The sequence below is a fragment of the Nipponia nippon genome, unplaced genomic scaffold, assembly GCF_047370975.1.
Source record: "Nipponia nippon isolate SJK-2023a ecotype South Korea unplaced genomic scaffold, ASM4737097v1 scaffold_5, whole genome shotgun sequence".
NCBI classification, from domain to species: Eukaryota; Metazoa; Chordata; class Aves; order Pelecaniformes; family Threskiornithidae; genus Nipponia; species Nipponia nippon.
In genome coordinates this window covers 38,027,588-38,053,970 of record NW_028262369.1, presented here as the reverse complement: position 1 = coordinate 38,053,970, position 26,383 = coordinate 38,027,588, and the positions used below count along the sequence as shown (strand labels likewise).

Genomic DNA, 26,383 nt, shown 5'->3' with positions numbered 1-26,383 from the left:
AGACATACTGGGCCATTATGGCAATGAAAAATATTACATGATATTACATCTGTCTCTGAGTTTGTGGGAGAAAAAATATGATATTGACAAATAAGTGATTATGTAATTAGACTGTACTGTAAAATATACGCAAAAGGTGTAGAGCTAAAAAGATTTTGAGTTTCTGGGATGAGTCATGTGACGTTCCTAACGTAGTTTTCTGAAAAATCTCGAAGTCGAATTTCTTTTACTATGTAAAGAAAAAATATTAAAAAGCAGAGTTCCGTTATGAGGACTTACTGTCTTATCACTGCTAGAAGGCTTGGTTTCATGTGCTTCAAGGAGATCTTCCCCTTTTCTGTAAAATTTGGTGCACGTTTTATTGCAAAAGATCTGTGCTTTTTGTAGAAGCTCATTTCAAACCTTCTTCAGTAAGTAGCTTCCTTTATGCAGGGCCTTCTCATGGTGGATGTGGAAGAGGGCTATTATGAAAGTTTTCAGTGAAGGAGAACCAAGGGCTCTTTTTTTCAGTTTTTGTGTGGATTGAAGTCTTGTCTACAGAGGGGGGGGAAAAATCAGGCCTTTCCACCCTAGTGGAATATTCTACTTAAGACAGGGTAAGAGAAGTGGGGCTTCTGCAGATGTGATTTTGTCAGGGCTCTCTCTGTACACAGGACCTTGGATTGCTGTAATTCAGTTGTTGATAAAGATCATTAGCCTCTGTATGGTTCACATACTGTGTAGGTATGGCCTAAGGTGCACAATGGCTGAATTCTGCTTTCCATTATGCCCTTCTAAACCAAAGGCAGTACAATTAGATTTACTACTGATTTAAGCTAGCATAAGCAAAACCAGATATTTCCCCTGAATAAAAATTTGCGGGCCACTTGGAGAGCACTTTTTAAACAGCGCTATATAGAAAAAATGCACATTTTTCTCTCTTGCCCATAGCTGTGTCCTGAAAACTAATTTTAGTTGTAGCCCATGCTGGAATATCAGAGGTGTATCAAGAGTCACTGGAATGAAAACTTACATAAAAGAAACGTCTTGGTGTTCTTTAAAACAGTTACTTGTTGTTGTTTTTTCATCTCTGCTCTTACGGTAGCTGTCTTTAAAATCACTGTTTTCATTGTTTGTGTCAAATGACTGCATTGCAAGTTATATTTTGTTATTGCCTACTGCTGGTTTCTTCCACCTTCCCCTGGAGCATCTTCCCTGCAGGAGATAAGATGTTAGACTAAATGGCCTGTGACTCTGATCATGTATGGCAATTCCTACGATCCTAAGTTCGTATACTATATTGGAGCTTTGAAACTCTTGCATTAGATGGGATACGGTTGCATTGCCCCAGGGATGCCGAGCTGAAGTACCAAAGGAACAAATTAACAGAGTGTCACATTAAAATAATTTTTCAACTGTAATTTAGGTAACTAGATTAATGTGAATTAATTTAGGAATACTTAAATATAACATAATCACACCGAAATGATGTACAATATAAACAATAATTAAGGTAGAAAAATCAAATTTATGTAAAAAGGAGTCTAGACTTCCAGTGTTTGTACACATCAAATACATCTGTTCAAAGAAAATAGAGTCGGAAGGGAATGGTTTAAATTCCAAATCATGTAGTAAACATAGTGCGTCCTTTGACTCTTGGAGTCTTTCTGTAGGGAATTTTTTAAAACCTGACATTTTCTTCTGGCTCATTTTCCATTACCAGGGCTGGCCAAGCTCTTCTGTCCAGTAGAGAAAACTGTTGAATTTCTGGTAAGAATTAAAGTGATGTGACCGCAATCTATTATCATTCCTGAAAATACGTATATTGTCTGTTTTTTTTTAATACATGTACTGTGGTTCTATTTTATAAAATGTTTAGCAAATGGCACGTAAAGTTGGTGACCATATATATCAGTACTTTTTGATGTGGATGTTTTAACTGCAAAGCAAGTTTTAAGGGTGAAATGCAGAGAAGTGCCAGAAGAAAAAGAACATTTGAAGCTTATGACGTAACTGAAATTGATTAAATAATATGATTAATAATGTGGAAAAACTCATTTTCAAATGGTTTGTGAAAAGCGAGGAATTCCATTCACTGTAATTCATAGGTCAGGTTACCCTGGGAGTGTTAACACTATTAATTCAGCCTAGAGAAACAGCAAAAATATCTATTTTCATTTTCCCTTTGAACAGATTTCTTCTACTTGTTAATTTCCTTCTAAAGAAAAAATCCTGTTTGTCCATCCAGGCACCAGAATTCCTTAGGAGAGTGTTTGCGCAATGGTCAGTATTCTGTACCATTTCATCTTATTGCAACACAATTTTAAAAATTGTTATTTGATTAATGATTTTGGTGACTATTGAATGCCTTTGATCATGAAGAACTAAAGTGAAAACTCAAAATCAACCTATGTGGATTTTGATGCTACATGAAAAAGCGAGACTCATCCATAACCTGATGACAACTTGCTGTTTGAACAAATGAGCAATTATGTTAAGTTTTAAGACTTAAGGCTATAGGTGGTGATTGCAGTGGCTTCCATTGTACAGCTTCCAGGAAGTTTACCTAATTTCAGTAATTCTATTATATTTCACCGAATAGACTCAGCAGTTACCTGTCTGCAAACTTTCTCCCTGGTACTGAGCAATCGGTTGCTTGAAATGCAAGCTATTGACACGTAAGGGGAACAGACAGGTGTTTAATCAAGACTCAGCTTAGGTGATAAATGAACCACTGCGGAATATAGCTTACTACCCTGTGTAGCGCATCTTAATAGAGAATATTCAGCTCTGTGCCAAAATTTTCATCATGTGAACTTTTGGATCCAGAGCTTTTCCAAAACTCCGCTTAATTGGTGAGAGAGATTCAACGCTATGCATGAACATCAGATTGATTTATAGCCTGTTCAACACTACTAGCGTGGTAGTTTTGCAAAGGATGAGATCATAAGCAAGCAGAGAATTTGTCCTAATTAAACTATATATGTATCCTGTACCTAATATGAAAACAATCCAGAAGTAAAGCAAGAGAAGTCATTATTAGGTTCTGTTCCTCTGAAGCTCATTTTGTTTGCTGTTAATGCTCATCTTATAAATGCCGTTGAGAGATCTACCCTTAAGAAACCTGCTAAAGAAAAAGATGAAAGTAATTATTACTTGAACTTTCCTAGACCTCAACCACAAGCTCCTTTAAAGGAAATGTAATGAAATGAGGAAAACGAAGATAATGGGTGAAGAAAACATGAGTCAGAATAAACAGAATGCAGTAAGTTGCAGAATGCCAACAATGGAAACTTCTGCTGAAGCTGATCTGCACTCCTGTTTACATTCAGGGAAGTGTCACTTTGCTGTGAGCATGGGTTGATGTGGTGTGCAGAAGGCAATAAGACTGTCCTGAAGTGCATTTCCCCCATAACTGATAAAAAAAAAGTCTTGCTAAAAAAGGAAGTGACAATCCATGCACTTTTCTAGTGCTCACTGCAGATTTTTTCCCATCAGACGTGGGAGTTACAAATGGAAGTGTATGCATGTCTAGGGACAGTAGTGTCATTGAGGTGAGTCACCTCAAAAGAGAACAGTTGGTGGAAGTGCTGCTTTCTTCTCCTCGTAGGAGGAAGCGCCAATTGGTGGCTGAATATCTCTAGTTAGTTAATAGGAAGCTCATTCAGAGAATGTCTGAGTCAGCTATCTTCTAAGCATGCTTCTTAAACAGATTGCCCGATGCCTATCCTAGAGAGAAGCTGTCCAGGAGAAGGTTTGTGTATGATACCAGCTGCTTTTTCTGTGGATGAATTAACTTGGTTTTGTTCCATCAGCACAGCAACTTTCATCAACATTCAGCTCTTAGGAAGTAAAACGTTTTAGACTGTGGCTGAGGTGGTGCCTATTACCCACCACTTCTATAGCATTAGCCTTTGTTATTAACTCTGGCAAAATCTATTTTCCACTTTAACTTCTCAGTAGTAAGTATATTATTCAAGACTAGGACTTGAGGTACGTAAAATAACCGGCAGTATCATGCCCATTAAGCTGTCAGTTTTCAGCAGGGCACTCGTGATATTACCTATGGCTTCCTGTCTTCCTGACTCCCTCCAACAATCTCCTCTCCATCAGCTGCCTCTCTTACGCCCCAGAAACTGCTGTCAGTGGCCTGGTGGATGGCTCATTTGACATGTCTGTCATGTTGTGAAGCGTGTGTAGGAGCTAGATTAAATGAAGAGAAAGCTGGCTCATCTGACTGCCTACCGAGGAGCTTCAGGTCAGAGAAAGCTTTCTCTACATTAGGACTGCAGTAATTGGAGGAGGAGAAAAGTAGAAGGAAAGGACAGCTCTGCGGTAAGGTAGGAAGAGGGAGGCAGCAGAGACTGGATGGAGATGGCTGAAGTACATATGCTGTTGCAGTATAGGAATAATAGCTCTTTTCAGTGCCACATTGGAGCCTTTGAGAACTTTTAAGGAAATCATTTACTGTCAGCTTTTTCAGCCTTAGTCTTTTAGCACACAGTCTTCTCCTAATGCTTGCAGGCATTAACTCTTCCTGCTTCTGGAAAGTTGGAGGGACAAAACAGAAGTAGAAGGGCAGTGTAGAGGGGATGAATTCTGTCTGCCTGTGGCTAGAAAGAGTGAGGCGCCTTTCCCTTACCCTCCCAAACCTGAGTCCTTTTGTGGAGCTCACAGTAGGTTATAGAAAAGTCATCCGAATAATTCTGCACTCTCTGCATATCAGCTGCTTTTTTTCAATAGATTCGTAATGCTCCCAGATATGGTGGTGAGGTGAGCAGTGAAAATTTCTGGCACATTTTTAAGTAAAATGAGAGAGAGCAGCACTTAATATTGCATTAATGAAAAATCATCCCTGGAAAATAGTGGAGAGAGTTATTTTTATGCAAGTGTAGATTTTTGATGCCAAGACAATAAAGAGAAACCACAATTTGTTCCATTAAGCTTGTATCACATTGTCAGCACTTGCCCATATGGAAAACATATAAATTGTCATGAAAACATGAAAATGGGACAATTTGGTAATGTTTTGAGTAGGCTTTATAAATATCATATGTATTTTTAAATACATAAGTGATGCAGTTTTGAACACAAAAGAACCACAGTTGTGGCAGCCAGATTTTGCTGTGTTCCCAGAGCAGCAAAATTAGCAGAGCTGCAAATGCAGTTATTGAAAAGTTGAAAATCTGGAGTAAGTCAGAAAAAGTATTAAGAGATTTGGTGGGAAACCAGTAAAAGCTAAAAGGGGCACAAATACGCATTTTTTCTCACTGGAGGTCAGAATTCGTGTGTGCACTTCTAGATTTCACTGAGCTTTTGTACAAAGACTCAGTCATTAAGCCTGACAACTAACTTGGCGACTGGAGCAAATCTTCAGCTCATGGGTGGATGAAGTGGTGGTACGGTTGGGCAAAGGGTAGAAATGTGGGCAGCTCTATGACCTTTCACCACATTATGTGCTTGTATGGGTCGGGAAAGTACTAAGGCTGGGTCTTAGCCCTGCTGTTAAATATGCCAGTTGTACAGAATATCAGAGCTCAGTAGGTATGAATGGAAAAATGAGGCTGTGCATTAGCTGAGAATCTGGCTCGTTATGCAAAGAGAGGAGGAATCAAAGGCATCTTTGCATTTTGTTTTTTCTCTCACCTTTCCCACTAACTGCCTTTGCCTTAAGTTATGTATGTGTTGAATTTGTGATGGTCTCAGTTTCAGGCAAAACAACTTTGCAAACACCAGCACTATGGGTATTGTGGTGTGTGTTCCAGCAATTGATGCAGGCCGGAGCCTAGGAGGTGTTTGGCAAGGAGAAGTGTTATTTGGGGATCCAGTTGGCCTGGGATTCCTTCACACAGGGTAATCATCCAGTAGCTTTCTGCCAAAATCCTTTCTGACTTGATTCCCTGTTTGTAGAGTTGATAACATTCCTTTCTTTCCCACCTCGTGTAATTCCTTCCCTATGGAGTTTAAACTCTCCAGAGCACATCACACATGCCTCGCTGAGGTCTAATAGTGCTACTCCAATGCAGTTCCTCATGTATTAAATTGTAATTCAGTAGAGTGTGTTCCGGGCCTTGAAAACGTCGTCTCCTGATTGTACTAGGCTTGCCCCGTGTGTCTGCTGGGCGCCATCTGAATGAGAGCAGCCTGCGTCTCTTCTCCACGAAGGCCTGCTGGGTGTGCAAAACCCACCCTTCTGTCGCTCCCTGCGGATTTGTGACCTCCTGAACAGGGGTACGCCTTCACTGGGGAAGCCGTGCTTCCTTCCATGGATTTTTTAGTAGTTTTCACCCTGGTGCTTTGAGAATTTGCTTCTGAAGCTAGAGAAATCTAACTCAAGATGCCAGTGCTTTTAAAATATATCGTAGAGGGATTCTGTGTTGGAGCCTCCCAAGAGGGAGGAAAGAGAACGTGCAATTAAAAAGTAGTAATTCTTGTTAGTGACAGTGACAATAATAATCATGTCTGTCTTTTAAAAATATTCTGAGGAAAAGTCCTACTGATACATACTTACATAGAAAACAATATTGAAACATTTACTTCATAGCTTGTGGCCAAGGGATAAGATAAAATTCTGGTGCTGTATTTATATTGTGTTTTGCAGACATATCTAATCTTCAGTGGCATGAGAAATGTTGTAGAAAAGTATGTCATCAAAAATTGCTGCAGCATCATACTTAAAAAACTGTCCTCTAGAAACCAGGTCAACTTTCACTGTAACTTATGGTAATACACACAGACACTACAGAGTTTTTATATCTTATAATGGAGATAGTATAGATAATAATATACTTTCATCTATTACTTTTATCGGATTGTCTTATCTCCTTTGTAGCATCAAAAGCATGTATTCAGAAAAGATTGAGACAGAAGTGTCTGCTTTATTTAATACGCACATGAAGGGCCTGATTCTGTTTACGCTGAAGTCAGTGGAGATTTCTGTCCTTGATGGGAGCAGAAGCAACTGTCTGAATTCTACTCACAACATTTCATTAGTGTTCTTTATGGTATGCACATAGGGAATGGAGACTGACCCCTCAAATCATGAAAATATTGTTATAATTGAAAAGATATTAGTGCTGTAACTTTGTCAGCAATTAACAAACCTGTCAGTTCTGTTCTGTCAAGGTGTCTGTGTGACCTCCCAGTGTTAAAATATCCGAGTTCTGGCAACAAAATGAACTCAAAATAACATGCATATACTTTCTCTTTGCCTTCCAAGTCATTAGAAAAAAGAAGCTTCATTATTTTTCAGAGTTTCAAAAAATGATTGTCCTGTTGGAGAAGAAGTGATAGTGCGAGACATTAGTGAATGGAATTTTTCTCCTGTTTTTCGGTTGTCTTCAGCATGGATTAGGAGATTTTGCTTCACCCAGACACAGGTTTTGTAGAGTTATTGGGAAGAAGGTGCTGTTTATGTCTCCTGCAAGTGTCCCAATTCACCATGTGATACCAATTTTTGAGCTGATGGTATGTTAACAATTTTTTAAGGTCTTTTTATATATATTGAAGAATTCCAGGAAGAGAATTAAAGTTTTAGAGAATCTAGGAATAAAGTCTTTGGCAATGCAAAGTGGACAATAAGCAAATTCTGCATTTGGTTTGAGAGGAAAAATATGAGTAATTCCATAACATTTTGTTTCATCCAACAGCTTCTTTTGACTCTATGGTAGCAGCAATTGGCTGAAATAATAACTGTCTTTTGTGAGGTCTTTAATATGGAATAATGTGTTCCCCGCTCATCATATTATTGCATATTTTTAGTTTCCTCTAGGGAGAAATGTTCCTGAGAGACTTTGGTTGATCCCAGTTGTTTGCCTGCCTTCACCTTCCAAGGAGGTTGAAGATCAGCTCGAAGTAATGGTCTAAGATCTTTTTTGTGCTTCCAGGATAACTGCTTGTGTGTATAGTACTACTTAACTGTAAAAGAAAGAATTGAAATAGGCAGTATAACTTTCAAGCCAGTCTTCTCAGGCACCTATGAGATCAGACCAGTGAGTCACATTCTCAGAAAGGTTTTAGAAACTCAGGTCCTGTAAGCATCAAATTATCTAGATATTTCTTTCAATTTCATTGATTTCCTGAAACAGTAGATTACCTTGGAAAACTCAGTCACACCGGTAGGCTTGTGAAGCCACCCTTCTTCTTGTATTTAGAATTTTTTTTTTCACCAGATCCAGGCAGAGTAAGAAACTGTAAATGCTTCTATAAAATAGTGGAAATTTGAATTAAATGCATAAACCTTCTATTGATCTCATGAAAGAAGTTTGTATTTTATTTTATCTGACTTTTGTTTCTCTTTAATATTTTTTAATTTGGTGTGTAGGTGGGGAGCGCAATGACAGGATTTTCCTCTTCTTTTTGGAGACACGAATAAAGACTGTTAGTTTTAAAATAACATCACTTTTGAAAATGCTTTTCAAATTCAAGAGCCACTACATGGCCAGTTCTTTAGATCTCTTTAAACCTTTGGTGAGATTTCTGTGCTTTCATTGATGGAGGTAGGAAGAAAATATTTTCCTATTTTTCTGTTGCTTTAAGAGGCAGAGGGTATCTGTGGTGAGTCATGGAGGAGTTTAGCTGTGATACGTTACTAAAATGCATTTTGCCAGAGGATGGAGAAGTAACTACTCAATCTATTGTGAAACAAGAGAGTCTTTCAACCCATTTTTCAAAGTGCTCCTAGTTCTCATTTCAAGGCAAGTCAAACAATAAAAGTAGTGAGCAAAGAAAATTAATGTGTATCTGGAATACTTTAATTAAAAATAATAATTATAATGGACCCATGGTGCTCATGAGCTCCTATTTTCTTCTTATTGTTGATTGATTCTGCTAAATTTTAGTCTCACAGCAAATTATGTTGCTGTTCTGTTAGATTTCATATTTGATTACTGAGAGATAGTGAAGCAATTTAAATGGGACTCCTATGGAAAAAAAGAGCTCTGTTTTTGAGTTGAAACAGTATCCTTTATTTTAAAGATAGTTGTTTTAGTACAGGGATTTTATAACAAAAGATTTCACAATAAAGATCCCAAGCAAGAACTAAATACTTTAGATGATAGTTGGAGGACTCGCTTTTGAAAGCATGAAGTAAATGGTGACATCCAGGAAATTAAAATGCAGCCTTGGTAAAGGCAGAGTTCAAACAGAGTGATTATGGAACAATTTCTACCTATGAAATTATTTCCCATACAGGCCTTGCTTCTAATCACAGGTTCCCATGCAAATACCTGTTTTATTCTTTATCCTGGAATGCTGTGCTCCTCCTAAGCATGCTGTCAGCTCTACCCCAAGAACCCCCTTTCTGTTGGTAGGATAAGCTAGTTGTGTACAAGCTGTCTGGAAGCTCTTAATTTTCTGCCAATAAAGTTAAATTGCACATGTTTTTGTTGCTTGATGCACATCCTTTAAGACAGGACAGATCTCTTTTCTCTGAATCTGTAACTCTAGCACAAACTGTAATTTTACCTTAATTTGCAGTGATTCGTGTATTTCACACTCCAATCCAGAATGATATAGGGATTCTGGCAAGAAGAGGAGAATGACTGTCAAACTGTCTTTACTAAGAAACCTTAAAAGTAAAGTATGACGCTGCAGATATTAAGGTTTATGAGAGTGACAGAGGTTGCTATCAGAGCAGCAGTCTTTAGAATAGGATTGTGGTTCGATTGTCACAGCTTACTGAAAACAAAGATAAAGCAATGGCTGATTTAAGAACACTGTCTTTTTGTTATGTGTTCAGTAAGACAGGGAAAGTGGCTCAGAGCAAATCTGGTCTGATTCTGAATCTTTTCTTCCAAAACTTGAAGAAAATCCAAACAAAGTGATGGGCTTTAAGTAGTATGACCACATTTCCTTTTTTGTGTGTTTTCTAACTTCTTTGTGCAAGAAAAGGTTGTGCAAAAGAGTGAATATTGTTGGAACTTTAAGTCTTTACTGAGTAAACGCATTCACATTTCTTAACTTTGAACTTGAGTCTTGATACTGAACATCAATGGACTCAAGTCTTTGACTAAATTTATGCACACTTTTAAATTTATTGCTTGGAGTGGCATATGTAAAAAGATGTTTAGAATTAGAGCCTCATTTTCTTCGTTCAGAAGAGAGGTGGCAGCAATATTGCAGGGCTGCTCACATGCCTTCGGATGGTTCAGTTGTGGGATAGAGCAAGAGCTAGTGGAAGACGAGCCAGTTTGGCATACTTGAACAAGGTGGAAAGGAAGAATCACAGGCTTCTGAGGGGAAAAGGGATAGCTATGTCATTCCACTCATATACCTGTGAGCAAAACGTATCTGTTTCATACAGACTGGCAAAATGGGAAGAACAAAAGTAATGCCACTCTACATTAGAACACAAAGTGGCAGTTGATTCAGCCTCTGAAGAAGGGAGAAACAGAAAACAAGTCTTAAACCACAGGGTGTATACAGAATGCGAAGCTTTCATGATCAAACATTGTTTATCCAAAATATTCTTGTGTAGTTTTCACAAATTCCTGTCTTAGCTCATGAGAGAATCAATCTGTTCTCAGTGTATTTTCTGACCTTCTCATTTTCTCACCAAAATAATTAGACTTCATGGGGACAGCCTGTCATTTTTGAATATGAGATATATGTACATTTTGGTGGAAAGAAGGACATGTACAGAATAGTCACAGAATCAAACTTGTGAAGTTAAAGAAATAGCTGTATCTGTCCTGGCGGGTTCTCGTTTTGTTTTGCCTGAAACAAAGTGAGTCTGCACATACCTAATTGTGTTCAAATTTTGAAATAATTCAGACCACATAAGAAAAACACCCCATCAGATATGGAGAAAGAACACAGGAAAAGTGTTATTGTCTGATTATGGTTTTTAAAATAACCTGTTAAAAGAACAAAGTTATTAAAAAACTTTCATAATTATTTAGAACTCCAAATAGACTTCAGTTCATTTGATTTTTATAGACTAGTAGTCTTTAATCTCCATTGCAGAATCTGAAGTGTACCTGTTACGTACTGGTAAATTAGTTGTCAATCCCTTGGGCAGTATATTTTAATATCAGTATTACATGGTAGATGATATAAATCTTGTGTACGGTATTATTAGCTTAGGCAGCTGCTGACTTAAAAAGGCCAGTTTAACAAGTCACCACTGTATTATGTTTAATTAGGTACAGTTTATATAATGAGGTGTTCAGTTCTAATGGAAAGACATGCTGTGAGCAGCACATCTGCAGGAATAACTATTACAATCAGCATTGCAGAGACCCATGGAACTGCAAATTAGACTTACTTATCTAGAAATAAATTACATCCCAATGCCTTCATAAAGCTCATTAATTAATTCCACTGGCATAAAGGTCTTTTTCTTAATTTCATGTTCCATTAGCATAATAAACACAATTTGAGTTACAACAGTATGATCAGTTTAATGGATGCTATTTATTTTAGTTTTTTATTTAAAGTCCCGGTAACATAGAATTAACATCAATATGCTGTTTGGTCCTTTATTAAAAATTCCCATAGGATAACCAGCACAGATGTTCAATACAGCATCATATATTTGCTGCATTTTATGACTTCACTAATTGGCCATATGGAAAGGTGTTGCTTGGATTTAATTTTTTTTTTAAATCTGATAAATTATATGGATTGTAATAGTCACAACTGGTTACTATGTGAAGTTGGACAGGTTAATATACACTGCATGCTGGGAGCAAAACAGAAGTAAGCAAAGGTTTTATGTATGTTGATTCGTAGTAAATAGTACCAATATACATCACCGTGTATTAAAATCAGTTTCATTAATGTGTAGTTCCTGACTTAATTATAATTCTTTAATTTATGCAGACACTGTCTAATCAGAAGGAAATGTTATCAGCTATTTGTTTAGTCACGGTTAGGTTATAGATAACCTCATTGTTGTTCCATTCAGCTTTTCTTCAGCCCCACATTTCATTATAAACTACACTGTTAGGAACATTTATGGTAAGATGTTGTACATTACTAGAACAAGAGGTTACATTGTCCATCCAGCTAATACTGGTTACTTTGAATGGTATCCATATCTACGGTTTTGTTAGTGTTCAGTAGAGTAGGAAAATGTTTTAACCAATTTCGGTTTTACCTTAGATTGTCCAGCATTGTATGCTAAAGCCTACCTGTTAATATAACCAAGCTAATTCTGTCATCAGCTTGGTGTATATATTTTCTAAGGCTTGTCTCTTATTTTGTTTTTCCTTGTCTTATTTCTCCTCTCTGCATTTAGTATCAATGACTGTCACTGCAAATACCTTCTCCCTTAGCCTATAATGTAGCCGCCTTCTAATGTTACAGAGTGATTTTGGGTAATACTTGTGTGTCATATAAATCCATCATCTGATTTTTCACATAAAAACTGATTTCTGTCATTATACTGTAATTCACCTTTCTATTTCTCCCTCACTTTCCAAAATCATCTGAACAGGAGTCATCTATCTCTGCTAGTGTGATTTCCTTCTATTACATGACCTCAATTATGGTATCAGAAAGAGCTGCACCAGAGCAGATGAGGGCAAGTTGCCTTAATTTCAGTGTGTATGTCTGTATGGGCATACACATACACGAGTATATAGTTATCAAGGGTTACGTGGAAGCACTTTGCTTTAAAAAATGCTCTGTAGCTCATTGTGTTTTTAATACCCCCAACCCGGCACATGCACATACCCTTGGGGGTTTTTGGTTTGAGCTTGGGGTTTTTTAACAATTCCTTTTCGTATATTTAATGGCTGGATTTTTTAAAGGCATTTAAGCATGTAACTAATCTTAAGAATGAAATGCCTTTTACCTTGAAATTTAGGTTTATATCATAAGTGGAAGTTGTCTAGCAACATACAGAAAAAGAAGTGGCCTTTCGTATAATCCCTTGTCAGTGACTGAGCTGTAGGAAACACAAACCAGTGTAGGCTGCACAAAGCAGTCAAGTTGTACGATCAGACTAATGTCTCTTTCTTTGGAAATTCTGTTTAGTGCAGATGCTTGAATGAAATTTTTAAGATGAATCACTATTTTCAGATGTCTCAGTGTTATGGCTCCTAAGACACACATGTCAGAAAAAAATGATTTTGCACTGAAGGACAAAGCTAACATTATTACACAGCTGCATTGTCTGTGAATATAATAAAAGTATTTTCATGCACTACAGCCACACCATGTAAAGATGAAAGAGAGGTGACAGTAGGGGGTTGATTCTGTCCACATTTAAGAAACGGTGACTTGAAAAGCTTGTGCATTTTCAAATTCTTACATAGATATTTGTTATGTAGTTCAAGCTGGAAATATACGTTACAGGTTTTGCAACAACAACAAAAACAAGCTGGACAAATAGTGTCAAGCCTTAGCCTTTTGCAGGTGGTTGGGCTAGTTGTAGTTAGGCAGGCAATCACATACAGTCTTTCTTTAGCAGTCTAAAATGAACCCTGTCCCAATTATGTGGGCATCTGTAAGCTAAACCTTGCTCAGGTTGCAGTGAGCTGCTTGAGAGGATGGACTGAAGGCATTTGGGACAGAGGGAGAGGCAGGCAGTACCCTTGGAAAACAGGGTGTCAGAATGATTCAGATGATGATAGCTCTTACTGGATTGCTATAAAGTAGGAGGGATGAAGCGAGTTGAGCAGTAAGAATCCAGGGGGACTCTGCAGCCGCCTATAGAGCTTCGTGCTGATTCTTTTTTGCTTGCTATACCTTACTCTGAGAGCTTAAACTTGCCTCCTGTTGTTAGCCTGTGTGATTAGCTTATGTTACAAGTGCAACATTGCCATGTGGTCTTGCAGGGGAACATACTCTAGGAAGTTTTATCCTCAGGAAGAGTGTAAAACCACATTGCTTTATAGCTGGTTGTGCAGGGCTATTTCTGTGTTTTATTTTGATATCTGAGCCTGTAATTCCAAATTCACCTACAAAATTATATTTATAATGACAAGTAACTGGCATAGAAGATTTTGGAGAATCTTCTACCTGCCATTCCCTTGACTTCAGAGCACCTGGGATATCAGCCTATATGAAGTTGAGCACTTTGAGTTGCCTGGCAGTGCGTTGGGTATGACTGGTATTTTTTTTTTTCTCAGCTGTCTTTTGTCACAGACACCACCATCCTATCCCCACTTCCACCACCAACTTTGCACTGTGCAGCTGAACAAAGAGTAGTTGGCTTTGTAGGGTTGAGTGCAGGGCCTCGCCTGAAAGGCACGCAGCAATTTTCTTTGATCTTTTGGATTCAGATTAACAGAGAAGTCTTGGGATCAGAGAGGACAGGTTCTTTCTATTGATACTTACTCACCTGATGGTTCCTTCTCTATCCCAGTTATGACTGGATTTTCTTAAGATCTCAGAGGATGGAGAAAGAAAGGACAGCATTCAGGGAATAAGTAGGCACTTTCTGTTGAATGTGTCCTGCGACACACTCATCAGAAGGAGATGATTGTTCATTGAAGGGCAAAGCTAATGTTATACTGCTGCACTGCCTGTCACCCTCTGCGGGGAGGTGTTCTGATGAAGGGCTGACAAGAAAGAAAAGGGAGAAAAGATAGCACAACACAAAAGTTGCTACATATAGGTTTAGTCGTCTTCTGAAATAAGGCGTCTTTTGAATGTTGCTTGTCGTCAGATAGAGAGAGAAGTAGTGGAGAATCATTCTGTTTCAAGTGCAGCTGGTTTGTGGTTTGAGACTGATAGGCGTTTAAAAATATACTGTGCGAAATGTAGTTTCAGTGCTTTAATGAAAGGTGCCTCTTCTGTTTGGGATACTGCAGTATGGCAGGGTAGTTCTGATCGGTAAAATACTTTCTTGTTGTCAAGTTTTCATGTTATTTATGAGTAAAGTTTGTTGTATTCAATGTCTTGCAGATTCGCTCAGCCAGCAGAAGTGAGATCTTTGATGTTTTTAGCCTTTTGGGAACAGAAGAAAACACATCATGGAGACTAGAGCATAGCTGCCTCATTACTTCTGGTCTGGCTCGAGGTGAGAAACCAAAGAAAGTGGCTCAGGTACATCTGGAAGTATCAGGTAGTACAAACCACTGTGTCCTAAAAACCCAATGCAAAATCCAGCATCAGGTGGAAGATAACATGCCCCCTATGTTTTTAGGCTTTGTGTGTGTGCCCACGGCTTAGGAAAGAACATCCCATCATTGGGGAACACAGAAGACCATGGCTACAAGTATCATTTCACAGGCATGGCTGGTCCTGGGAAAATTTGGCTAGGGAAGAGGCAAATTGCTGTTAACTTCAACCAGAGCCCAATCACACAAAAATACAGTTGAGTCAGAATAAAACACCTTTCCCATATAGAACTAAATGTCACCTAAATTCAAATGGAACCTTACTGTGTTGTCTAACTAGAGAAGCTCCAACAAGAATAGCTGAACTTCCCAAACCTCTCAGCAATACCTAAAGACTTCCAATCTCATTGGTGTCCTAGTAATGAGAGATGGGAGATTTCTTGTTTGTGTAAAACAGTACGAGGAATAAAAATGGAATTGAAATGCTTTGTAATGCAGCCTTAATACAGACATTGACCAGATGTCAGGTTGGTACAACTGAATAAAATGTTAATACAATCAAACGTATTTCTAGAAGCCATCCAGTGCACTTTATTTCCACAGGATATTACGGATGTTTTATTTGCAGCTCACTGATAAATATTTGAAGAGCAGAAATATTATTTAAAAAGCTTGTAGGACTACAGGTGTCGCTTTTCCTAATAGAATCTATTTCCCCTAGTAGTTTACATCAGTGATCCTGTAAGTATCCATGGAAATGTATGTATTACTTTCTGCTTACGAGTGCTATCTATAGACTGCAGTTTGCATGATCTCGAGGAAGTAATATCAAGTACCATGCTCAGGCCTTAGACTTCAGACTACCAACTGCAGCTTTCTGGTTGTTGATTTTTTTTTTTCCACAGTTCTTGCTTAAAAAGTAGATAACTTGTAGAAAAAAATCATCGGACAGAAATGCATCAAGAAACTGAACAGTAACACTAATGTTGAATCCACGGGCCTTGTGACCTCTTACATTTGTTTAAGCGGCCTCTTTTAATTAGTAATACTGTTGCACTCAGATAAACATTAGTGACAATTGAAAACAGCACCTTATAAGCAAAGGATTTGTAGAAATTTAATGCATACAGCTGAACTCAACTTCTTTAAGAAGTTGCTTTGTTCTTGTCATAATGCTTGAAGTTAATGGACAACTAAAATAGAATGGCTACATGTGTCATATATTGAGTGAAGAGGACTGACTAAAAGCCATTAGTGTCCAGAAAAGAAAGACAAAGGCAGAAATTATATCACTTCCAGATGAATCCTAACTGTTCCCCAAACTCTTTGTTAGTATGACAGGCAAGAGGCAGGGCCATTAATCGGTAGGTCAGATAGTGCAATTTTAGCCAGATTTTCTTGATTGAAAAGGCACTGGAAAATTATCTAGAATGCTAGTGTTATGGAATCTACAATATACCTTTTAAAAACTGTTTTAATGGCTTGATGGTCTAAGTGACAATTCTACCTGTCATACTAAAAGGGAAAGTTAGCTTTCAACACTGCTTATGGTAGAAGTGCTAGAAGAGCTGAGTTATGCTGCATTTTGAAAAAAACTTTTAATTCTTTTTTTGTTTCTTCAGAATTCTGTAACGCAGTTAAAGTCTAAACCTTAAAACTCCCTACCATTGCTACTGTTCTCGAATTGATTTAATGTCAGCCCTCATACCTTCTTTATTCCTGAAGAACTATTTTGCTAATAGAACTCTATCAGCATTTTATCCTTAGCAGTTTAAAAAAATAATAATGTAATAGTTAACTCCCCCACATCCTAATTACAGATTTTTAAATCAGTTTCATCAATCATATTTACTATCCATATAATTAAGGTGCATTTCAAAACAGTCCACTATTGACATGAAATACAAAATACAAAACAGGTACTTGAATATACGCAACATGGAAAACACCATTGTAGACCATTTATATGTTCCTGAGAAAAACACGTCCCAAACCCTTCTCTTCAATTAGCAGATGCGTTAGCTAGAGGCTTTTGTACAGAAAACTGTACATGACCTGTTGTTTTTTGACATTTGATTCCTCCCACTTCTCAGCCACTTCTCACCCAAACAGTGTGGGTATTTGCTGGGCATCTGTATAAAGTCAGTTTGGTATGAGGCATGCCTATCTACTTAAGTTTACCAGTCTTGACATTCTGAAGTTAGACTAGTGCTGAAACTTAGGATGGAGAAAGAGGAAAAATCTTAAAATCCTCTTTTTGCTAACCAATAAAAGTTGCTCCAGCTAAAAATACTCACATGTTTACGGCCTCATGATTAACATAAGGCAACATTTGCCCTCAGGCCTTTTGTCAGCTTTGTTCTCCTGTCACTGCTTTTCGTTCTTTACTCTCCTCCTGTCAGTAAATCCACATGAACAATAACGGAAAGATCATTCTGTTAGTATAATAAATACTGTAATGGATCATTGGTGGGGCTGACTTATCTGCTGCTTGAAGCTTGAATGAATGTCCACAAGTTGCGGTAAATCTGTTTCTCTGTAATGGAGCAAACCCCAAATACTGCATAACAAGAATCATTGAGCTAGAGACACTACAGCTCTAATTCTTGTATCCTTGGGCTCTTGGTATGTGTTGGATATAACTTGCAGTTTTGGATGAGAAATTGGACAGGCTACAATAATAAGTGGTCTAGTTAGTGCTGGCTGCAAATAACTACTTGTACCAAACAAATGGTGTTTTGCTGTAAAAGGAGGAGATGCTACTGTTTTAGATTAAAACCTTTCATTTTCCCATTTTGGTCGCACACATTTTTTGTACATCTATGGAAGTACAGTTCTGAGGAAGGTGGAGCAGATGTGCAGTCAGGCAGCGGTATTTTGTCATCTGACTCAGTGCAGGGAGAACCAGGTGACATTTTAAGGTTTGTGTTATGTAAGAGGTCAGATAAAATCATCTAATGATGCCTTTTAGCCTTGAAAATTAATTAACCTGTACTCTGTTTTTTTAGTGGATGAGCTTTCTGAGTCTTCTTTTCCATTTCATTGTATTACATTCAATGTAAACACTCTTAGTAATAGTTAATTATTCTGGTCTGTAGAGATGATGACACATTCAGGACCAAAATGGGAAAAAAGTGCTGATATCACGTTTACTGAAGTATTCCTGCTAAATTTTCTTACATGTAGTAATGTAATGTAGTTGGATGACTCATGTTCATAGTATGTGCAAACACCCTGTGCGAAGTAGGAGCACTACCCTTTCTGCCTCTCCTAAATAACCTAGCTTTTTTTTTTTATTTTGCATTAGACATGTGGCTTCTCCACTGTTCATACAGTTTGCCATGAAAAATATCAGTGTCCACTGTTCCCTTTATGCCTAGATATTATACAACTGTCAAAGAAAAAAATGACATTCTTCCTTTCCCTTAATATTTACCAGCTTAAGAGATTTTGTTGTCAGTACGGCAATCTCGGAAGGAAACAAATGACTACATAGTATGGAACTTTCAACTGAAAGACTCATATTGTTTTCCTTTTTATTTCTTAGGCCATTTTCCATCAGTGCAGGGAAACGTAAGAGAGTTCTAGTGCCCATGTGTTGGAAGCTACACTGATTTTCAGTTATGTTTTGCTTTTTTCCTTTTGCTCTTATTTATCCTAAATAAATTTATGACTTGTCCTTAGGCATTTATCAGTCAAATGTGACATTGTAATCAATTTTATGAGTTTTTAAGCCAAAGTGAGTGTCAAATGGCAACTGAGGGCACTCAGCACCTTACAGGATTGGGCCCATAGTGAAAGCTGATGTTTGAAGAATAAACATTTTATAATAGTTTTAAAGAATTGCTAGATTTCATTACGAAGTTTTGCTGAAACTGGTGGAAAAGCATGGCAACATGACAGGATATACATAAGGCTGTATCCTAATTTCGTAGGATAGGATGACGGCACTGGGCAAATAAAATATGTAAGATGTATTTCCTGATTTTAGATAATGCTTTAATGACAGTTTATAATTTGGAAAGCACTCCAAGCCCATATATATTGCATCCAGAAAACCAGCCTGCAGGTTTCAGTGTGTTTCTCGTTTTTACTCTCACGTGACAGCTTAACTTGTTACTACTTGATTATAATTAGGTACTTGATTTTCATCAACAATAATTTCTAAAAGTGAAGTACTTTATGTTTTTTAAAGTAGGCTTTGCTTAATACTGTGTGATTCCAGCCAAGAACATGAACTTCTGTGCCTCAGTTTACTTATCCATTGTATGATGAGTAATTTACCTACCTCAAATATGATATCCAGCATCAAAAAATGTCTATGTAGCATTTTAAGCTCTGATTGACCTTAGCAATAAATGGAACTTATCCTCCATACTATGATATATTGAACTCTGAAATCCTAAATGAAACTGATGTTTTAGACCTTAAAAAAACCCACTGTATCTTTTCTAACATCTTCTCTTTTCTCTTATTAGCATAGCATGCCTCTTTTTTAATCTTGTTGTACAATTCTAATTTCAAAAAGTCACATGTTGGGCTGAGTTTCTAACCTCTGAAGAACTACCCAGGATTAATCAAAGCCTAGTCTGTGTAGAGAGGGTCTTTTGATTCTCTTCCTTTTGCTGGCTTTAACAGGATATTGCCTGTGTAAGCAAAATCAATGTTAAATGCTTGCTAGATATGTCTGGGAGTTAACATAAAAGGTTCTGTCACACAAACGACGGTCCTGGAGAAACTTGAAAACTGCTTACATTTACTTCAGGTTTTGCTTAGAATGCTGTAGTCTGACAGCAGATTCGGGCAGCACCCGGACGTGTGCATATAGGCGCAGGGCTGAGTTGAACCATTTTCTGTGCAAAGTAAAGGTAACCAAAAGAAACAGTGAACAGTAAAGTATTACTGGAAAATTATTACTGAAAAATTACTTGCGTAATCTGTGTATATAAAATATATGAATCCTGATTGGCTTTCCATTTATGTGCTGGAGACTGAGGCCCTTGTAAGGACACCAGCGGAAGGATGGCTGGGGTTATAAAGAAAAAAATTATAGAAACCATTTTAAAAGATGCTTTAGTGAGGGAATGAATGACTTTAACTGGAAAGGTATGAGGAAGGAAATTCATTGTGCAGCCTGCCGTGGGCAAGTAACTGATTTGGAGGGGAAAAGGGAAAAACACATTTCAAGAAATGAGCGTGAACTGTTAGAAAAAAATTGTTGGCTACTCAAAAGGATGTATCTGAGAGAGAACTGACCCATGAGACCTGAGCCCAGACAGAGGTTCAGGAAAGGGAAATGGATATGGATTTTTAATGTCTTTGTGTGTATGTGTGTGCACGTGCGCGTGCATGCACATGCATGGGTTTGTATCTATATATATGTATATTTATATGTGAGGCTCTTCTGCTCTCCCAAAAAGAACTGTATGTGGAAATCTTGTCAAAATCTGCATGTTTGCTGGCTTTGCTATTACACGTGAAGGAGTAACCTCAAAACTGGGGAGGACATGGATGTATGGGAAGACAGTGCGTATGCTGTAGGGCAGCCTGGCGGCCTAGCATGGGTCTCGATGATGAGAGCAGCAATTCTGACTGGTGCTGTTCTCAGAGGGTAATAGGGAAAGGGAGATGAAGACTGCCCAAGAGGTGTGACACAGTACAGAAAAGAGACAGAGAGGGGGCCTATTCTCAGAAACTTGTATTCTGAGGTGCAGACCCCAGCCAAACAGTCTAGGGAATGTTCGGCAAGTGGAGCTCTACATATCTCTAAGTATTACGGGTTTTGAAAGAATTGAGAGGTTGAAAGATTGGCCTTGAGTGGTCAGTAGATACTGATTGCCTGATATGTATGATTTTTTTTAAAGCCAGTTTTTCTGTGAGGAATTGTAATAGGGCAATGGCTTCATTCTCTAGCAATAACATCCTGTGAAGATGGCTATTTTGGATTTTTCACAGAAGTGCCTGCTTGTTACACACAGCATTTTCCTTTTCTCAGGAACCCTTGTGAAATACTTATGTAGAATTTTATTTATGTCTTTTCAAATTCAGAGAGCTGAGCATGGATCCCAGCATGGAGGAGAATAGATTTTTTTATTCCATGAGACAAGTCAGCGGGCAGTCCTGATAAGGACTTCATTCTAAACATTCTGTCTTACTCCAGCAGCAGTGCTGGAATCCATAAAGGTAACTGCTTACCTTTCCTGGCAGCTTAATCGGCACTGTACCTGCTTTAAAAACAGACATATTCTTTTGGGTTATTGAAAGGCTACGTTCCAAGTTGTGGAACTATGAACAATGTTATGGGACAGATATGTATGTAGCGCTTAAAAGATGTGCTTTCTGAAATCCATGATTACAAAGTTTGCTGGTCTACCCACAAAGTGGTTGAAATAGATTGGTGTACTGTTTCTTGTGGTTTTTTTTTCTTTTTGTTTTGTTTGTTTTTGTTTTTCCTGAATGGGAGAAATTCATACAGATAGAAATCACATGAGTACTTCAAATTTTCATTTCGGTTGTTCTGTGTGTGAGTGCATTCATCTGTGTGTTTTGGGAGAAAGAAAGAGAAGGCAAGAAACACCGTGTACATGTGTACTTGAATATAATATATATTGAGCAATGACCAAGGTGGCAGACTTTGAAGATCAGATTTCTAATATTGCTTGAGGCTCATCTGACTCTCACGCTGAAACCTGTTAGCAGTTCCCAATGACTTCAGTGAGAGCAGAGTTAAATTAATACTGAAAGCTTTTGAAAATTAGGCAATTTATTTTCTGAACTGTGATTGAATAGCCTGACCTGGTTCTCATGTGCTGCTATTGAAAATTTAAAATAAGTGCAATTTTCTTAATCTCCAAAATTTGTTGAACACTTGCCTATTCTTTTGTCTCCTTGTGGAAATCCTGCTGCCTGCCTGTGGGAAGCTGTGCATACTTGTGCTGTTTAGAATGAGATGATTCCAGTACTGTGCTTTTCTTATTGGAATGACTATTGAAAAGAGCCTAACTGTTATTGAAGATGGTCAACTGCCATGCTACTGAATTGCTTTCTTAGATATATTTCTTAAAAATCTCTGCCAACATCTCAGAAATGAAGAATTTTAAGAAAGTATGATTTGCTATGTAATAAATTATTCTTTTACAGCAAAACCTTGCTATCCAAAGTAAGCTACTTTGGGGGAGTAAATTAGAGTAGCATTTTGCTGAAGTTGTGTATTTAAAGGAGAATTATGCATAGTGCCCTTGTTTTGCCAGATCCAAATAGCTACTCAAGAATCATAAATGTTTCAACAGCCTGAAGCATTTTTTTGCAAAAATACACAATGACATTTGTCCTTTTCCTCTGCGGCTTTCTCGGGACTGTTCCTATTTAGGATACCATATTCAGAAATATGAAAGAATATTAAATATAAGCATTTAGCTTGGATGTAAAGCAGAGAAGGGTGACTCTGGCTAACAAATACGGCTCTTCTTGGGCTGACTGGTCGATTTCAGCAGTGCTGCTTTCAATAGTTGTCAGTAAATTCTGCCAGATTTGAAGTGCTGTGTTTTGTTCAGCTAAGACATGTCTCTGGTGAATTGCTGAGACTGAAGTTTCAGGGCCTTTTATGCTATACTTACGGTTCATCTAGTTTGGCTGTTTTCAGAACAGGCTAAAGGTATTGTAATCAAAGTGAAAAGCATGAACTCATAGAACTTGGTTTAGGAAACAGCTCTCCTTTAATCCAGAAAAGTAGGTGAGAATTGATAGCCTTGGTACATCTTATCTTATCTGAGACCTGAATCTTACAGACACTTATGTACCCTCATAAAATGTTCATATTCCTATTGACATTGCAAAGTAGGTGTCGCTTTGCAGGATCTAGACCTTATCGTAGTTGTGGAAGTTATCCTTCTCCGCATAAATACTCCATTTGGTTTTTTAGGCCTGCTAAACTCTCAACCTAGATGATTACACGCAGCAGTAAGTTCCACAAAATGTTTATTTATTTACCTTTAAAATATTGTTTTGCGGTTTTAAAACTTCTGCCTTTTTAATTTTTCCCTGGTATAGTTCAGGCTGTGTATTATGTGGAAGGGTACCTAGGAGTGCGTAGTATAAAAAAGTGCATGTAGTGTAGAGGAGGTGTCATCCCCTCTTATTTATTGCAGCTTTAATTTGGAAAGACCTAATATTTGCAGATATATTTGTTGGAAATTGCTTCACAAATATATGTTTTTCCTCTGCTGTGCCAGATTTCCCTTTTTTTTTTTTTTTTTTTGTAAATGATATGGGATTTAAAAAATTGCACTCACTATTAAAGATTCAAATCTGTGATCGGTGTTATATCCTACAGTTAAGTTCTCCAGTTGTATTACTGAAGGTTTCATGTTAACCATGCATGCTCTGCTTGAACTGACTTGAGCCTGGATACACTATAGCTGAGTTTACACAGTTGCTCGTTGTGTGGTTTTGCTTGGTTTGATTGGGCTTGATTTGGGATCTCTGTACTTCAATGTTGCTAGCTTTTCTCCTCCCCATTAAAACTTCATTTTCTGTTTCGTAATGTCTGTGATTTTGCTTTGTCTGGGCTATCTCACCTCACTGTTTCCTTGGGTAATAACGGCACGATCTGGATAATGAGCTAATATTTTCAGTGTTGTTCCCTCTTCCTGGCTCAGCACAGCAGAATATCTTACTTGCATTTATGGTCACTTACAAACTTTTTTGCTGAGCAGGCCATGACGCTGCTAGCTGTATTCCATCCCTACTGTGCCGTTTAGAGCCCCTCAGTGCGAAGGCTGAATTGTTTCTTCTGGTTCATCGTACTTCACTCATTCCTGTAGTATTTTAAGTGATTCAGCATTGCATTGTAGATTCAGTAACTGTACTTAGATCCTTCCATCAGTTCCTCAGAAGTGTCTTATAATGTGGCAGCTACGGGTGCAAATGCGTTTATTCATATATACTTCCACTTACAGATCAATAACTGTCTTAAATATCAGAGCTATGATAGATTTCCTTGGAAAATTGCATTCACTAACTGCAGTGCAGTGAGGACTATAGAAGGATATGAAGCAGATAGCTTTTAATACAGAATTTTCTTTTAATACAGAAATGATCTGTTATTTAATTCTGTAATGAGATGGGTGGGCAAACAACTAACTGCGTCCATAAAGCAAAAACATGAACTGGCAGCACCGCAGTGGAAACTGCAGGCTTGATTTCTCTTAACTCATGGTGAATGTAAGATAATGTACTCCTTAGTAATGTGGCAACAACAGGGGAATTAGCACAGAGAAGCTGTAGTGCTGCAATATCCCACTCCAGCTTACTGCATCCATTTGTTCACTTGTCCATATTGTAATTGTTCTCTATACCTAAAACTTTTTCCCTCGGTTTGTGATTAGGTAATTTCTCTAACAGCTCATTGTTATTGTGGAAGAGCTGCACAGGAGACAAGCACAACAGCCTTTATATTTCACTCTGCTTCTGAAGCATTTGTTTGCATCACATTCTTTTTCTAAGACAATAAATAATGTGTGTTAACAGTGGAATAAAACTGACTTTTTTGCGGTGGGCTTATGTGGGCATGGTTTTATGAAGAGGGTTAAGAGAACTATCCTGCTCTCCACATGTCTTGGAGCATGTGTGGTCACACGCAGCACGACACATGGGACAGCGACCCTCTTTTACTTCCCCAGTCCAGATCGTATCTGTGTTGACCTGGGCTTGTGCTCTGACTTCTGCCATGGAGGATGTGTATTCCTATTCACAGTTATTTCCTTTATGCCTTTTATATACCACAGATGGTTCTCCCTTGGTTTTTGAACAGGCTGTAAAGTTGGGATAGGAGCATGAGGAAGCATGGGTGCTGTTTGTAAATTCTCACACATTGACCACTAGTCTAGTGGGGGGGGGTATGTCCTGTAACCCTGAGATATGCATTGGCGTAGAGAGGGAGAAACAGATTTCATTCTGCCTCCAAACTTTGCATTTCTTTTTGTGTGGGCTTTCTATGTTTGCCCTTTAAAAATATACAGTCTTCCTCATTTTGGATCCTAGCCCCAAATTATTCTGGGCATTCTTCAGGTGCGGAGTTATGGGCATACAGATTACACACTCTACATGTGGGATTTTGTGAATCAGGTGTTCATAAAACTTATGCAGTATTGCATGTCTGTGTGTAAATTGTATAAATTTTGAATCCAAGTGATACACAAATCTTCAGTGAATAGGTTGCAGAACTCCCTGTCATTTATTTTTATGGCTAATGGCTTTTTTTATATTCCATTTTCTACAAGTTTTCATTAAGCAGTGCATGTGAAGTGCTTCAACTTGACTTTGATGCGCATTCAGTATCAGAAGGAAAGATCAGGCCTTTTATCTCTAAACTACAGATCAATTACCTTTCTAAACACTTACCTCATAATTTTCCTTTAAATAAAAAAGAAAAAAAAAAAGGTACCACAATCAACTGTATTAAGGCAAGAAAAATGAAAGTGGTTAGAAAAAATGGAGGCATCACCTAAGATAAGGCACAAGGGAGCAGGGACCTGCCATTGTAGGATTAGATAGAGGTGCACAAAAATCATATAGAGTTTAAAATGGTACCTTACATTTAGAACTTAATTTCTTGAAACAAAAGATAGCTGGCTTGCTAATGAATTAAATATGTGACAACTTTTAAGTGCAGCACAGCTGCTGAGTTGTTAGAGCAAGTGACTTTATCATCAGCAGATTTTGATGGTATTATGCTTAGGATGAAATAACCACTTGTTTCAAAAAACAGTCTCTAATATCCTATGTGAAGGTCGGTCTCATAGATTTCATTCCTTAATATTCTAGCTGACATTCCCATTTTCTGAAGTATGAGTCTTTAGATACATAAGTCTTAGATATTGTAGTATCCAGAAGGCTACTATGTGCAGCATTGCAATTAGGTAGAGAAAATCCCTTACTATGGAACATATGTGACCGGTAAACCAAAACTTCCAAATTGGTTTTTTTTGTTGTTTATATGTTTTTACTAGGACTCTTGGAATAGTGCAGTCAGGTTCTAAATATGAGTGCTTTCAATTCAGCACTGTAAGACTTAAAAAAAATCATTTAGTAGAAATAGCATTGGAATTCAATATAGATAATAAAATACTAACATCCTCTTACACAGCTCGGCTGTGTAGGTTCAACTTATGAGATATTTTTCTTTTCTCTTGAAGTGACATGACATTGAGTTATTATTTCAGAACGGAAGAAGTGAAACTGTTATTTTATTCATTTATATTCCAACAATATTAAACATGCTAGTTTAAAAACACAAGAATCCCCCTCTTTGAAACTAACAAAATAGTCAAATGCAGAAGAAGCTATTCAAAATTGTCTTTTAATAAAAGTTTAAAGTCTTCAAAATATATTTG

At 37.7% G+C, this 26,383-nt stretch overlaps 1 long non-coding RNA gene across 1 annotated transcript in view; it reads left to right on the top strand.

Moving 5' to 3' along the window:
• LOC148052135 (uncharacterized) overlaps positions 1-15,072 on the top strand; it is an 82,835-nt gene extending 67,763 nt beyond the window's left edge. The window contains exon 3 of the long non-coding RNA XR_015698776.1: positions 14,836-15,072. This is a non-coding gene — a long non-coding RNA (uncharacterized LOC148052135). The remainder of the gene's footprint in view (positions 1-14,835) is intronic.
• The last annotated feature ends 11,311 nt before the right edge of the window (positions 15,073-26,383 follow it).